This window comes from Petaurus breviceps, unplaced genomic scaffold (genome assembly GCF_028583685.1).
Source record: "Petaurus breviceps papuanus isolate PSGF00001 unplaced genomic scaffold, PetGlider_PUasm1.0 90849, whole genome shotgun sequence".
In the NCBI taxonomy this organism is placed as follows: domain Eukaryota; kingdom Metazoa; phylum Chordata; class Mammalia; order Diprotodontia; family Petauridae; genus Petaurus; species Petaurus breviceps.
In genome coordinates, this window is record NW_027187361.1 from 10,801,917 (window position 1) to 10,819,591 (window position 17,675).

Genomic DNA, 17,675 nt, shown 5'->3' on the forward strand with positions numbered 1-17,675 from the left:
TTGTTTAAAAACAAAACAAACAAAAAACAAGAACAGAACTTGCTCTCAGGTCCTTCATTCTAAAGTGTAAATAGGTAATCCAGACATAAAAATATCCCTCTCAGGAGTTAATTGAAAGGGATTTTTAAACTTCATTCTTTACTTAGAATTTCAAACAATGATCAAAAAGTAAGAGAGATCTAAAGTGGGAGGACGGTACTTAGAGGCCTACCACTGACATGCTATTATAAAGGTAGGTGCATTTTCCAGCTGTGGACAACACTAGACCTACCTAGTCTACCTAACTAGGAGAAAGATGTAAGATAGGGGGACAGCAAAACCAGGAACATAATTTTACATGGTCTTAACACTTCAGTATGCTCCTGGCTCCATTCCCTGTTGGCCTCAACCAGCTAGGGAGCTATGCTGCTACTCGTGGCTGAATGCACCAGGTTGAGTGTGTATATGGAGACAGTGTGTCTGAGGTTCATGAAGCAATGCCAGGAAATTCTGAATGCAGGAGGATGCTTTAGCTTAAGTCATAAGCTTTAAGGTTGCACTATCCTTTCTTATACTGCAATTAAAAACTTCAAGAAAGAAATAACTTTTGCAGAAACTCGATGGTACAACTACTGAGAAAAGCAAATGTCTAGCTCATGATAAGGGAAGTAGGGAAAGTATTTTTAAAACACATGCGCTTACATGATCATTCTTTAAACTTCCATGTCTATCCTTAGGAGCAAAAGATGCAGTAACTTCATCTTTTTCTCTCCTTTCTATTTGTGTCATTTAGAAATATGTGTCTAACGTAAATATGGCAATCAGATGGCACAGTGGTTAGATTGACAGACCTGAAGTGAAGATTCATCTTCTTGAGTTCAAATCTGGCTTCAGACACTTCCTAGCTGTGTGACTCTGGGCAAGTCACTTAACCCTGTTTGCTTCTGTTCTTCCTCTGTAAAAAATGAATTGGAGAAAGAAATGGCAAACCACTCCATCATCTTTGCCAAGAAAATGATGAATGGGGTCATAAAGAGTCAGACGGGACTGAAAATTGACTGAACAATAATAAACATAGATATTGCATATAATAATTTGGATTACAATTATTGGTATTTTGGAAAGAATACAGGATTTAAATTAAGAGAATCTTAGTTCAAATCTTAGCTCTCCCACTGACAACCAGAATGATCTTGGGCAATTTAATAAATGGCACTGGGCTTCAATGTCATCCGCTGCAAAATGAAAGGGTTAAAGTAGACTAAATGATTTTTCAAGTCCTATCTTGCTCTAAATATATGATCTTCCATGAAAGTCCTTGTTGTGGCATGGATGTGATCTTGAGTGCGTGTGTCTCTAAAGAAACGTACAATCTCTGCTTTGTCTGTCAGAATTGGAAGGGCAGGGGTGGCTCAGGAGGATCTGAGTTCAAATCCGGCCTCAGACACTTAACACTTACTAGTCACTGTGTGACCTTGGGCAAGTCACTTAACCCCAACTGCCCTGCCTTCCCCTCTCCAAGAAGCAAAAAAAAAAAAAAAAAAAAAGAATTTGAAGGGCTTTGACTTCCAGTGTGATAAAGTAAGAATACTAGATTCACAATCAGGAGACTTGTATTCAAATATTGGCACTGTTATTTACATTCTCTGGTGACTTAGAGTTGTCACTTAACATTTTTGGTCCAATTATTTTCATTTGTAAAATTAAGGAATTGGACTCTTGTTGTTGTTAAGTTCAGTTGTGTCTGACTCTTCCTGATCCCTTTTGGAGTTTTCTTTACAGAGATACTAGAGTAGTTTGACATTTCCTTCTCCAGCTTATTTTTAAATATGAGGAAATTGAGGCAAACAGAGTTAAGTGACTTGCTCAGGGTCATGCATCTAGTAAGTTTCTGAAGCTGTATTTGAACTTAGGTCTTTCTGACCCCAGGTCCAGTTCCCTATACACTGCGCCACCTAGCTGGAATGTAGGAATCAGACTACATGATCCAAAAAAGGTCCCTTCTTGTCATAGGCACAGCACACTGTGAGCATAAACATTAATCTTCTTCTTATTAGGGGAAGTAAGTGGATACATAGTGGGTCATCATACCTGGCACAACCTTTTAGTCACACCGATGCTTCTAGTTTTAGTTCTATGATTAGTGGCCCAGTGACGAATTGTGTATCTCTTTTTTTGTGAACCTATCTTATTAGGTGGAAAGAGGTTCTTCATTAGCTATTGTGCCACTAAGTGATGAATTATTTAGACTAGAGCAGTGCATGGATTCCCTTAGCAAGGTATGACAGGATTGTGATCTGGCCAATGGAAGAAGTGTCCATGCTGTCAAATTCATATTTATTAAAAAAATAAATCTCCAAATAAATCTGTCAAATTTATTAAAATAAAACAAAAAGTATTATTATTATCTTCAATCTTGTTTATGCTATTAGATCACAAATCTCTCGAGGGCAGGGGGTAGTGTTTTAGTCAATGTGTCTTTCAGGACCTAGCATAGCAGCATAGGTAGGCAGGCAAAATAGATACTTTAGTTAGTGTTAATTGAATCGAATGTCTCTACATTATGACTGTAACCCTTGCACAAAACTTGTTTGCATAATTGTGGAAAAAACTATTCTACTGGAAAAAATAAAGGGTCACTGAAGTAGTGACCATTTCAGTTTGATTAAAGAATATCTGCATTAGCAAGCACCCTAGCACACCAAGAATGGCCTGCTAGCATAGGTTTTTTGATCTGCTTTTCTAAAGGAAAGACAGCTTCAAAGGGATTAGTGCTCTTACTTTAATTACAGATAACTAGAAAATACAAGCAGAGAAATTAGCACAGAGATTCAATAGACAGGGCTCCTACTGTCTGAACAAAGTAATACAACTACTCAGAGTCCTGTCCAGGGAATCAAACAGTCCTTCTCATAGGGGAACTCCCAGAGTAAAATACCAACCTCCCAGTACATATAGTTTTCAACAAATAGGCTCAGAGTCAGAAGGCACCACAACCCTTGTGACTCACTACTAATTAGCTTAGTACCAAAAGGCATGAAAGTCTTCTTCTAAGCAAGCCCCCCTCCTCCCTGAAACAAGCTCCTCCTTAGGCAAGTTCCTCCCCCAGTGGGCTCTCTGTGATTCAGGACAGCTGCAAAAGCAACAAGACCTTCGTGATTGAAATACCTTGTACCTTTAGACCTGGGAACAGGGCTCCTGTTCCAGGGGAAAAGAGGATGCATGTGGTCACATAGACATGGTCTTCCTATTTCTTTAACATTACAACATGATCCAATGGGGCATAGTGAAGGAGACGTGCATTTTGTTACAACCATGGCCTGGATCAATACATAAGTGATGGCAGTACCCAGAAGAATCTAGAGTGACTGTGTAATAGACTGATTTCCAAGGACTCATCTTCAGAAAAGGAGATGAAGCTAGGGAAGGATACCTGGATTAAAAAAAACAGATGAACTCAGCATTGATACCTCATAGATGTACAGTATTCTTTATGGACTCAAAGAGAGGCAAAGTAGAGATAAGAATGTGATTATCTTAGACAGTCAATTGCAAGTGATCATTATGTTGCCATCATTCTAAGGAAATATTTGAAAAAAATGTTTTTTATAGCCTGGGCTGAGACTTGTTAAGCTGAGTGATAAAGAGTACCCATTTCTGGGAAAAAGCAGAGTAAACATGAAATTTTCTAAAGAAGTTGTTGGAGTCAACCTGATGGTGAGCATGATGACCAGACCAATCAACACTTGCTGAAGTGTTAGCATTTAAAGGAACCAATTATAAACGGTTCAAAATACTACCAGGATACTTCAAGCAACAGCACTAGACCTAATACTTGACTGTTTTGCCCACCCACACAGGATGTTTAGAAGTATATATGAGGAAAGAGGTAAGTGTTTGTAATGGATATCCCCAGAACTCTGGCTTTTCAAATTTGTGAGTAAATATAGAAAAATTTAGCTTTGGTCACTCCCCAGTATTAGAAGAATTATTGAGGCAAAAGTCCAGAGCAAGATGACAAGCATGAGAATTATTAAAATACCTATACCCTTTGACCCAGGTCTATTTCCAAAGATGACTAGAGAAAAAAGGAAAAGAACCTACGTGTTCTAAAATGTTTATAGAGGCTCTAATTTTAGTTGGAAAGAATTAGAAATTGCAGGGATGCAATTAGGGAAATGATTAAACAAGTTATGATATATGATAGTGATAGAATACTACTGTGCCATGAGAAATGATGAGTTCAATCATCTTAGAAAAACATGGAAAGACTTAAATGAAATAATGAAGAGTGAAATGAGCAAAACCAAGAGAACATTACGTGTAGTAACAGCAATACTGTTTTAAGAATGACTTTGAGTGAATAAGTGTAGCAGCAAGCATCCCAGCGTGCTCAGGGTGGCTGCCAACACAGGTTCTTAGATCTGCTTTTCTAAAGGAAAGCAACTCAAAATGGGTTAACAAGCTTACTTTACAGGCAGAAGTTACAAGAAGACAGAGAAACAGATCAAGCAGACAGGCCTCCAATTGTCTGACCATTACATCCATACATAACTTCTGCCTGTAACTTGTTTATATTCTCTGAAGTTCAGGGTGCTGACCTTTTTCCCCTGAACTAGGTAAATGGCATATGTTTGATTAAAGTAAGCTTGTTAACCCTGTGTGACCCTGAGCAAGTCATTTAACCCTATTTGCTTCAGTTTCCTCATCTCTAAAAAAATAACTGGAGAAGGAAATGGCAAACCACTCCAGTATCTTGGCCAAGAAAACCCCAAAAGGGGGTCATGGAGAGTTGGACATGACTGAAATGCCTGGACAACAACAAGAAGATAACTGCTACTTGATATAAATTGCTACCAGCATAATCACTTACTAAGTCACTATATATTACCAGCCAGGGAAGAAAAATAGAGATACAGATATAGATATACTTTCCCAAAGGTCACATGACACTTTGGCTATGGTGATACCTTAGGTAAAAAGTGAAGGTTACATTTTGACATCTAGAGATCTGGGTCATAATCAATGGAAGAACAGCTAAGATCTTCAGACTTCCGCTAGATAGCATGGCCACAGTGTATATGACCTTTCCCCCCCATTAAGCCAATTCTCTTTCCATCACTTATCTGTGGATGAGTGGTGGTGAGATCAAATGGCTGATGAAGGGACTTTGAGAAGTAATAAAAGTAAAGAAGTAAGGGTGTGATGGTAAATGACTTAAGGTACACTGACTACAAAGGATTTTGCTTTTGAGATAATGATAGAAGTAGGAACTATGCAACAGAGTACTATACTGGATGCAATTGATCCCACACATGTTAGCAGGATACAGGTTTTTTTTTTCATAATTCTATAGGAACCCGAGGTGATAATAGGTATAGGAAGAACCTTAGAGTTTAGCAATAAATTTATTTTATTAGCGAAAAATGGCAACAGATGTCACTTGAAAATGTGAGAATTGGGGTGGCTAGGTGGCACAGTGAAAAGAGCACCAGCCCTGGAGTCGGGAGGACCTGAGTTTAAACTTGGCCATGTGACCTTGAGCAAGTCACTTAACTCCAATTGCCCTGCCCTTCCCCCTCCAAAAAGCAAAAAAAAAATATTAAAAAAAAGAAACTTAAAGAAAATAAAAATGTGAGAATTTTGCTCAATATGAGTACAAAGAAAATGCTACAAATTTGTGCTTCATACTTGACGAATAGAATCATTAGTAAACCTTTGGAATTTGTCTGCACTGACTTTATTTCTGGAAGGTGATCTTAAGAACATGTCACAACTTAGTAGTAACATCATGTCATTGGGTATGCACATAATTCCCAACTGGAAATGAGAGCCTTTGTGTCTGCTAAAATGTTTGAGAGAAGAATTTCTAAGAGTATAATAGATTTTCTACTGGTATCCATTCTGACCAAGGAAGAGATTTTGAGAACAAGGTATTAGCAATGGAAGATATCCAGAAATTTAGGATTATTCATTGCCCTCCACAAGGACATGCTTACTCTGATCTTTTCAATCACACATTATTGATCATCTTAGGAACAGTGAGAACACTTTTCTCAATGGAGTTATGATGTGGCATTAATGATACATGACACAATCCCATCAGGAGAGATGCTACAGGCTTTATACCATGTTTGTTTATGTTTTTGAGAGATCCTTAATAATCAACTAACTTGTGCTTTGGGTTCTCAGCAAATGTAGAGGATACAAGTACTCATTAACTAGTATATCTCTCTGATGAGAAAGCCATCAAAAGAAGCAGAAGTCTTATAGAAATAAATGGTGAGATGATGCCCTACTCCATTTTCAAGAGTATCATCAAGTACAGAGAGAACTTAGATGTTTAAGGGACACATAAATTAATTATTAATGAGGAATGATTCTATATCATGTTGTGGAGAGATAAGGTAACTTGACTGTTTATAAAACAGAGAGTAGTGGGAACCCTATAAAGTCAATTCATAGCAACTATTTCTCTCAAAGGAGAATTAATTGGATGTCTGATGAGCAGGAAGGAAAGTGGACACAGTTCAGCAGACTATGATTAAAAAGACCACCTACAAGTTGGATAAAGACTGTCTGAACATGATTCTGGCTCAGAAAATTATGTTTCTAGTGAAGAAAAAAATTTGTTCTATATCCCAACAATTTTGCCTCAGATCAAGAGAACTCTCAGTTTAGCCAAGAAAGGGGTAGGGGGAAGAGGATTGAATCCCAAAAGATGACCTTCATGCTTAGAATTTCAGCTCCAGAAAATCCTATTCAACTAAGGAAATTCACAGAACATATAAATGCTGATATCCAGTTTGGACTTTCCACACGTTCAAATTTAGAAATGCAGAACTATTGGTTAGATGCTATGATCCATTCACACTTTCCATTAGTTTATGTATAAGGAATCATGATCAGTAGCTAGTTCTATGTGACTTTCATGGTGACTAAGCTATGACATTACTGGTGAAGCTAGAAAAGTGGCTACACATGTAGTCAGGCAATAATACTAACATTGTTCCGTTTCTTGCACGTAGTTGCATATACATATACATATACATGCATACATACATACATACATACTTCACACCAGATGTGCTAGTCTTCTTTGAACACCACACATACCCTTACCCTTTTCAAAGCTCCTCACTCATGTAATGCCAAGCAAAGGCAACTTCCCAAGTTTCAAAATACCAGCATAGGTGCTCTCCATTTTATTCAGTGAAAAGTTAAGAACAGAGAAGATCAAAATATGACATAATTCAAAACACAGCATTTACTAAATGTGATTCAGTAATCTCCAAAATACAGCATTTACCAAGTGTGATTTAATCAAGTACTACCCCACCCCTAGGCTGTACCTTCATTTAATCCATCACAAAGCCCCTGTTCTCAAATGGAGATTAGTTTCCAATCATAAGTAAAGTGCATTCATTTGTTTAATCACAGAGCACAAAAAAAGTCAAAAGTTTCCCACCCTTGGATCACAATTGAATCTACCCCAGAGTTACAACAAGCTTAAGCACAGCATTTAATACCCAAATGGAGGTCTTTTCTTCATCTTGACAAGAGGCAAGTTCTCAGCAATCTTTGTTCCTGGGGAGACAATGCTTAGCAAGGCCACAAGATACATTGCCAGTGTCTTCATTAATTCATTCTCTGTCTGCAGAACAGTCCTAGGACCCCTGAAAATATTAGCAAAACCCTCTTCCAGGTTTTCTGTAAACATACAAAAAGAAAATCCTTCTTCAGGGCTTCTGAACCAACAGCAAGGTTCCAAGACCTCTGCAACAACAGCACTGTCCTTCACCAGTGGACAGAATTCACTCTCTGTCTGCAGAACAGTCTCTGGAGCTCTGAACCAACAGCAAGGTTTCCAGACCTCTGCAACAACAGGACTGTCCTTCACCAGTGGACAAATCTGGCAAAACAACATCAAAACAGACAAAGTATCAGCATAACAGCCATGTCTCCTCAGTCCTTGGCAGCTCTGGGTGTCAGGTCTCAAAAGTCCCAGGCAATTCAAAGTGGCCCTCAGCAATCCTCTCAGTCTCTCTCTGGCTCCAAGGTGCTGCTTCCAAAAAGTTCTTCTGCCTCTCTCTTTTCTTGTGTCTCTCCAAATCTATGTCACCAGCTCCACCCAGTTCAGCCCTCTCTTTTCATGTCAACAAGTCCTTCCCACAAGTGGGATTTGCAAGCTCTGGGTTTTAACACAATCAAACAAAAAACTAAGACAATACAGGGGGATCTTTAAATTCCATTACTATTACAATCCACCTTTGGTTTCTACCTGGCACTTATTCTCACCTATGCCTACATGAAACTGTAGCACCTGCAGTGGTCACACTCCAGTAAACTCTCTCAGCAGGAATGCTAAACCAAGTTGAGGGTAACCAATGGTTCTCAAACCCATTGGTGAGTTAGGGTGATGTCTACCCCAATCATGTGAAGACTTCTCTTGGCAGAATGGGCAGATGAGATCAATTTATTTCAATGGACATGAAGGCAGGTTCTGTGGAGCATTTAGAATTTGGTCAGATATCAAAGACACCAAGGTCATCCACTGCATCCCAAGACATCACCAGTCAGCTTGCCTTTTGTCTTGCCACTGGACTTCAATGATTGAGGCTGGTGACTGTGCAACTCTGCCTCCCATAAATCCACTTCATTCATGAGTCAAGACATCATCCCATAATGTCACTGGTCTTTGAAAACTAAGGACAAATAACTAACAAACATATGTGCATGCATATGCACATAGATGTGTGTGTTCTGTTTTTATTTTATTATCTTACTGTTTATTTTGATTTGCTTATGAAACAGCTAGATAGTATAGTAGATAGACAGCTGAACTTGGAATCAGGGAGATCTGAGTTCAAATCCTGTCTCAGATATTTGCTTAGCTGTGTGACCTTGGGCAAGTCAATTAACCTGACAGCTTCAATTTGTCATCTGCAAAATGGAGATGATAACATCACCTATCTCACAGAATTTTTGTGAGCATCATGGTTTGCACACTTTAAAGTGCTAGCCATTACAATTATAGTAACACCTATTTGCCAGGCTTTTGTTTTGCTGTTCGCATTATTCTAATGTTTAGACAAGTTTGTTATTTTATAAACAAAGGTTGTTGGGTTTTTTTAAAATAGTTTCACATTGTTTCTTTACTGTGTATACATATTTCCTTGTGCACCATTGATAAGTATGCATTATGTTGAAACATGGATATAATTGTATTTAGAGATATAGACACAAAACTAAAATAAGATTTTAGAGCAAAATTCATTAAACCTTCTGGTGAAGACAAAAAAAAAGAATACAGGTAGAAACAACACAACATATTTAATTAAGAGAAAAAAGGGATAATTATGTTTTGTTGAAACATAAATAATGAATTTATTTAAATACTTAACATATGTGAAACCAATGGCATAGTTTACAAATATTTAAAAAGAAAAATAAATGAATTGCAAGGAAAAATAACCAATAAGAAAATAATAATAAGGGGCATCCCTAGATACATCTATGAAAAATAAATAAGAAAGAAGAGAGGTGATGGACTTAGAGTGTGGAATAAGACACACACATATGTATCTATGCATGCATGCATTTATGTGTGTATGTACAACAACCAGGGGAATTTTTTTTTGCTTGACTGATATTTGTACAAGATATTTTCTTTTTGTCTTCCCTTTATTTTTAATTAGATGGGAGAGAAAGAAAATAGATTTCTATTGATTTAAAAAAAGTAAAGGAATAGAGATATGTTACAGATATGAAATGTTACATGAGTTTTAAGATGAGATCACTGTATTATTAGTTTTCCTTAACTCTTTTACTTTGTTAGAACAGATTTCACAAAGTGGGAGTAATCTGTATATATTTGTAATGTAGAAAAAAAAAACACCTAGATAAAATTGGGGAGAAATGGAGTTTAAAATCAGCCTCAGACTCTTATCTGTATGACCCTGTGTAAATCAGTTAACCTTTGCTCGTTTCAGTTTTCTCTTCTTTAAAAAGGTACCTAGATCTCAGAGCTGTTGTGAGAATAAAATAAGGCAAAATTTGTAGAGCATTTTGCAAACCTTAAAGTGCTATATAAGTATTAGCTACTATTATTTAAATACTATTTTTGATTGTGGGTTTCAAGAAGTCTAATGATGCTTTAATTATCTCTTCTCTTGTTTCCCAGATCAACTATTGTTATTATTAAATATTTTCTATTTTCTTTGATTTTTTCAAACATGTTATTTTATTCTAATATTTTTGCTGTCTTGCATAGACCTTGATTTTTATATGCAGGGAGTCTATTACTTGAGTAAATTACCACTTTCTCCTTAGCTATTTATTCTTCCAATTCTTTCTTCTAGAGCTTTTATTAATTATTTTTAAAAAATACATCTTGCTTTATTTCTTCTAGGTGTTCATGTAGTCCAAGACTTTCCCTTAGGAATAGGGAATGATTTTTGCCTTCTATGCTACATTTTAGGATATCTCTTGAACTAAAGTAACTTTATACTGGTCTGTATCTTCTTTGGTATATTCATCTCTCCAACTTTAGTTCCAGAATTGGTGCTTTGTGCCAGTGCCAGACTCAGCCTCCTACTACACTTTTGGTGGAGTGGACATAGGTCCCATTCTGACTTCCACTTCCACTTACTAGCACCCTTACTACATTTTTGAGATTTAGAGTGATAAATTTTTTTGGGTCCTCTATGGCATCTCAGGACAGATTTCTAAGAACATCAGAGACCCTGGGCACCTGGGTTATTTCAGTGCTACACAACATTAATTGCCACTGATCTTAATGGCTTACAAGATAGCTACTGTGGGCTTCTATTCTGTTATCATGTGATGATAAATATTTGACAATGACACCAAATTAAAAATTTTTAAATTGAACTGAGTAAGTTTAAATTTTGTGGATTTCTGAATTTTTTTGTGATTAACTTCGATAAAGCTGTGAACTAAACAAAGAAATAGATCAATGTGATATTTTGGATCTTTGAGAATTGAGGCATTTTACCAGACAACTGAAGTCTCCCAAACTACTTCTTCCCATAGAAAAGTGTCATCTTGGTGATTATGTAAATTTTCTTCATGAAGAATTAATGGTAATTAATTTTTAAAAATTCTTCTTAAGAATTTAATTCTCAGTTGTACAACTGTATCATCTATATTATTACATGAAACCAGGTAATTGTCCAATCTCTTCTTTGGTGCTAAGTAAATATTAACTTGATATCAGATTAATCACTGACTTTGAACATTTTGTAATGTATTGTTGGCAAGTCCAGCATGTATTGGCAGAAATATGTAAATGTAATGACTTGTTTACAATATGATACTATATGGATACATGATACAATATTGCATCACCAAAATTTCAATGTACATAAAGCCCCACAAATTTGCAATAAATTATTAAATTTAAGATGGGTAATTAAAAATTATATATATATATATATATATATATATATATATATATATATACTTTTTTTTAAATGATGCAAATTTGAAAAAAAAAACATCAAAGGGCTAAATAAAGTAGATTTCCAGGGAGGCACTGAGTAATTTTTTTTTAAAGGGGGTGGTAGGTCAAATAAATTTGGGAACCTCTGTTCTAGACTGAGAGCAATATTTATCTTTTCTCATCGTACTGAACCAAGAGAAACTTGACTGTGTGTGATTGCCATTATTTTGTGAATTTACCAAGTGTGATATACATATGCATATATATAAATATCCTGAAATTAGACTATCTTTTCAACCTACTATTGATGTTTAGGCTAGTTATCAAATTAAATTTGTATAAACTGCTAAAACAGAGTCCAGATATTCATAATAATGGCTATTTTTTTCTCCAATATAAATCATTATAGTCCTTGCAGATATGTTAGCTTGTGAACAAAGAAAGTGAGAATTCCAGAGTGAATATGTCCACACTTAATTTAACCAGGGCTGAACAGATTGATATCTGGGAATTTGTGATAGAAAGGCTATAGCACTTTGAAAGAATTAAAGGAGTTTGGGATCCAGTTTGAGCAAAAATGAACTGGCAGTCAAAAGCTTACACAGATCTTCTAAGGAGTATTACTTAGTTCTTCTGGGAGGTTGATAGGTATGGAGAGGAGCCACTAAGAATTGTCATAGAGATAGAGGTAAAAGCTGAGTGGTAGAAAATGCAAAAGAAAGAAATATGTTGAATCAACATATCAGGGGCTAACTAAATTTTTTTTTGATTTTGGGAGGGCAGTTGTGGTTAAGTGACTTGCCCAAGGTCACATGGCTATTTTTTGTGTTAAGTGTCTGAGGCCAGATCCAAACCCAGGTCCTCCAGGGCTGGTGCTCTATTCACTATTCACTGTGACACCTAGCCACCCCAATCAGGGAGTAACTATTGGATGTGTATCTGGAGACAGGGTATCTGAGGATAATGAATCAACGCCAGGAAATTCTGAATGGAGAAGAATACTTCAGTTTAAGATTTCATTATCCTTTCTTTCATTTAAGAAGTTACTAAAATTCAGAGATTTGCCTGTTTATTTTTCCTTTTGCTTCATTGTAAATAGCCTTAAAAACATGAGGCTTACTTTTTAAAGGTTTTCTTTCTGTAGTACCTGATATATTTATGTAAATGGAAAAAATAGTTTGTAAGCCAAGGTGGAATAAAAATAATCATTATTTCTTCCTTTAAAAGCTATATTTCTTCTCTTTCTTCATTAACAAATTTGTACAATTTAACTAGACTTATAGCCAGCTCCTACAAAACTAGGCCTGCTTTTCCTCAACTGACTTATAGCTAATCACAACAGCTAGTATCTTTACCATGTGGAAAATGCATTATTCACTTAAGATATGCACTTAGGATATGATAACATTTTGGTGGAAAAAAGAAACAGAACCTCGGTATATGAGGCATTGACCAAACTGTCTTCAGATCTGCCACATTCTATGCAAACTCTTCAGAGACATTGTTCCAAGCTTTTAACTTCACCTACAGAATTGATTTGTTGATTGTGCATTAGAGAGCTAGCTTTGGAACCAGGTTAGTTTATCCACTATAAAGTTTTCCCAACAAGCCCAAGCTATATGACCCTTATAAAGTTGGTTAACCTCTCAGTGCTCCAGGCAGCACTTAAAACTATTAATTGCAGAATAGTTATTGATCTATATTCAGTCAGTCAATCAACAAGCATTTATTTAGCACTTACAATATGGTAGGCACTGTGCTAAGCAATGGAAATATAAATAAATAGGTATGGAAGAGTTAAGGAGTTTACATTCCAATGAAAGGGAGCTAAAGAGTGTGGGTATATGGTATGGGGCAATATGGCAAAGAACAGGAAAGAACAACGAGTGGAGCTGGGAGAGGAATGGAGGACGGATGGCTTAATACCCTTTCTCAAAACGAAGGTTCCAGGAGGAACTAAGCCATGAGAGGAGATCCTAGGAGCAGAGAGATATTCCCCTTCCTCAATATGGAGCTCCAGGAAGAATTCGTCAATGGGAAGAGAGATGTTCTAGGGTGAGAAAGCCATAGATACTGAGGGAAATTTCAGGATGAGAAAGCAACATAGGCATGGCAATAAAATCTAGAGAGTCAGAGAGAGAGGGAAAGGTAGAGAGAGTTTCTTCACCAAGAAATCCCTAAACAGATGAATGTGAAAGCACTTCAGAGAAGATTCTGGAAGCAGCCATGAATGGGTGAAGAGGAAGTTTCCATTTTTCCTGGGAGAAGAAAAGTAATAAAGCAATTATGGAGTGGGATTGCCATGCTAAACTGATTCAGGGTCAAGATGATATACCCCTTAGGATTCACTCAAGATCATTCTATCATGGATCATGGTGATAGCTCATAGCAGAGAAATGGCAGAGAGAATTGGATCAAGAGCAAAAGATAAATCTGGGTGTGAGTTGCTTATCAGAAATGAGCCAGGAGGTAGAGATGGTAATGAGTTGTGGGGTTGGTAAGGAACATCAGTCCAATAAACAACATTCTTTCACTCCCCCTCCTCATATCCATCAAGGGGAAAAACACCCTCCTATTCCATCTGCCAGTTAATCCTTTCACCTCCTGCTTTTTTCCTTAACCCTACTTGGTTACTAGACAAAACAACTAGCATTTTGAAAGAGGGAAAGAGGAGGGAAGGAGAGAATTTTGTTTGAATCAAAATCAAAACAAAAATTTCCATCAAAAAGAAAAGAATATTATGAAAGTCAAATCCCTGTGAGTGGCAAAATAATACATAATGGAGAAGTAACCAATAAAATCCTAGTCCTTATAAGAATGAGCAGCCTGTTCTGTTTGATGGACTCATTCACATCAACTTGTGAGAATGTGTGGGTGTTCTATGACCATTTTCTGTCCATTTACCATTGACGAAGAAAAAGTCTTTTGCTTGACCGCTGAGCCAGAACTTTAAAGGCATTCAAAATGGCATTAAAAATTAGACAAAAGCATGTCTCTTTTCTGTCTGGATGTGGTAGAGTAAGGAAGAGAAACTGAAATAGGATTCTGACTGAGTTAAACTCTCACTCAGGCCATTACTCTATGAGTACCTGGCTCTGCTGTTGTTTCTTTTGTATGTATTTTTTTCCTGCTCTTAGGTGGAGTATTAGGCACTGTTACAGCTTTGTAATCTTAAATAGATTGGAAGTTCACTCTAGAATTTGCCAGTAATCAAACTTATTGAGGCACCAGTGACCATCCTGAATAGGTTCAGAAACTAGAATCTCTACCAGAATTGACCAGCAGTCAAACCTGGTGAGTCACCAGGGATTGACTTGATATAACCCATAAATGGATCATCATGAAAATGCCATGTTACTGCTGAAACAAGGGAGTGACCCACTCAGTACCTAGGCCTCACTTTCCATAGAAACTGTTTTAAACTTTTCCTTCTTTCCTCCAGCCTCCTACAATTTGTCTTTCTACTCTCTCTTCTCAACTGAGCACCTTAGTTTTTATTTTTCAAAGCTTTTTCTGTTATTCTCTTCCTTTCAAAACCCCTTGATACTATCTTCCACTCTCTCCTCCTCTTTCCCAGGCTCTGACAATGAGATGGCCCCCTTCCTTCCCAAAGCTAACCTTCTCCCTCTGATCTTGATTCCCATAATTTCCTGTCTTTTCCAAAAGTTTGCAAGTTCAATAATACCCTTTTTCTTTTGAATCTTCAACCTTTCCCTAGTAATTAATTCTTTTCTTCTTATCCTTAAAAAAATCACAACACTAATTCATTATTGGTGGAATTGTGAACATATCCAATCATTTTGGAGAGAAATCTGGAAATATGCCCAAAGAGTTATTAAACTGCCCTATACCCATTGACCAAGCAATAACACTACTACTTCCATTTCCAGATGATTAGGAAAAATGTAGTATCAATACAGTAACAACAATATTGTTTTAAGAAATATTTTGAGTAAGTCATTTTGACTATTATAAATAACTAAATTAACTACAAAGGATATGTGAAGGAAGATACTATCTGCATCCAGAAAAAGAACAGATAGAAGAATTTTATATTTTCATACCTATTTGTGTCTAACTGTAGCCATCTTTAGGGTGAAGAGGGAGGGAAGAAAAAAAGGAAAAAGAAATTAACATAATAACTTTATCATATATTTAATAACAATAACAACTTGTACAGAATGGATTAGCAGTTTCATGTGCAATCATCTTTTAAAAAAATTATACTATGTTATAGGAGTACTTGTTTTATTCCAAAAATTAAAACTAAAATAAATTAAAAAATAAATTTAAAGAAAAAACCTTCACAAGACCCCAATACTAACACAAACTATCATTTAATATTGGGGCAGTTAGGTGACTCAGTGGTTAGAGTACTACAACTGGAGTCAGGAAGACTCGTCTTCCTGAGTTAAAATCTGGCCTCAGACACACACAGACCCTGGGAAAGTAACTTAATCTTGCTTACCTCAGTTTCCTCATCTGTAAAATGAGCTGGAGAAGAAAATGTCAAATCACTCCAGGATCTTTGCCAAGAAAATCCTAAATTGGGTCACGAAGAGTTGGACATGACTGAAACAACTGACCAACAAAAATCATTTAAATTTCTCCTCTTTTTTATCCAGATTCCTAGAAAAAGTTTTCTGAACTTATTACCTTCACTTCCTTTCCTGTTACTCATTTCATAAATCTTTGTGATCTGGCTTCTGACTCCATCATTCAACCAAACCTATTATCTCCAAAGCTACTAATGATCCTCTAGTCACTAATATGATGGTCTTTTCTTAGTCTTCATCCTTCTTGACCTATCTGGTTCATATGGCACTATTGACCCCTCCCTCCCTTACCTCCTTAATGCTCTGTCTTTTCTGGTCTTCATGACCCTGCTCTCTCTTGGCTCATCATTTATCTGTTTCATCTTTCCCCTATTGACTTTGCAGGTTTTTCATCCAGATCATATCTCACTAACTGTAAATATTTCCCAAGATTCTGCCATAGTCCTTTATCTCTTCTCTCTCCTGGCAATCTTATTATTTTCCATGGGATTATATTATTTTACTTATGCAAATGACACACAGATTTATGATCTTTCCCTGAGCTTTAGTCTTGCCCAATAGACATTTTGCATTAGATGTTACAGAGACATCTCAAACACAACTGAACTCATTGGCTTTCCCCCCCCAAACCTGCCTTTCTTCTCATTTTCTGGCAGAGGCATCTCCATCCTTCCAGTCTTAATAGTATTGCAAAGTGAGATATTAGTAAAGTGCTTTGCAAATCTTAAAGTATTATGTAATTAGTAGCTATCATCATCATTGCTATTATGGATTTTATTCATGACTCATTATTCTCCCTAGCTCTATGTCTATCCAATCAGTTGCCAAATCTTGCTATTTCTACTTTCACAACTTTTCTCACACTTGATTCTGCTTGCAGAGCTACCACTTCAGTTCAAGGCATCAATTCATCACTCATTCTATCCTCTGTACTATGCCAAAATGATTCTCTTTAAACGCAGAACTGATAACATCACTCACTTAATCAATTACAGTGACTCCCCATTGCCTGAAGGATATACTGTAGACTTATTTCTTTGTTTCCTTATTTTCAGTGGGTGGGGATAGGTGGTAGGGAGAAAAAAAAGAATATTCAAAAAATGAAAAGAATACAATAAATTAATATAAGAAAGGGTGATTATGAAAAAGTATGGTGAATGTGGGGCAGTTGCAGCACACCCACACACACATACACCCACGTGCGCGCACGCACACACACACACACACATATATAATACTAGAGAGCACTTAAATATATGCATCTGACTTTTTGACTCAAATAGAATTTACTCTAGTGTATGGCTCAAAGTAGGAATACAAGTTAATTTTTCTCAATATGGATGTATAATTATCTCAGTAGTTCTTTAGAAAAATATAAATTAAGTTTGTATATTCTAGATGCATGTGGTTTGGGAAATAGAAGAAGAAACCTCAGAATACTTTAGCACAGAATTTCATGTTGGAAGAGATATCAGGACCCTTCTAATCTATTTCACACCCAAAAAGGACTAGACTGTACTTTATAAGTGGTCACCTAGCCTCTGTTGTAAGACTTCAAATTAAGGGGAACCCACTAGACACTGAGGCAGCCTATTCCTCCTTTTAAAAATTCTACTTTTTAGAAAGAGTTGCCCCATATCAAATCTAAGGTTTCCTGTTTTTTATTCCCACCATTA

General features: G+C 36.5%; 1 long non-coding RNA gene across 4 annotated transcripts in view; it reads right to left on the bottom strand.

Moving 5' to 3' along the window:
* LOC138149836 (uncharacterized) overlaps nucleotides 1–16,460 on the bottom strand; it is a 56,462-nt gene extending 40,002 nt beyond the window's left edge. For 2 of the 4 annotated variants that reach the window (XR_011165428.1, XR_011165427.1), the window contains exons 1-2: nucleotides 15,912–16,460; nucleotides 831–934 (exon numbers count right to left, since the gene is read on the bottom strand). This is a non-coding gene — a long non-coding RNA (uncharacterized lncRNA). Of the gene's footprint in view, nucleotides 1–830; nucleotides 935–7,169; nucleotides 7,892–15,911 lie in introns of those variants that run through there. The other 2 variants (XR_011165426.1, XR_011165425.1) reach the window with 2 other exon arrangements.
* Nucleotides 16,461–17,675: the final 1,215 nt, after the last annotated feature.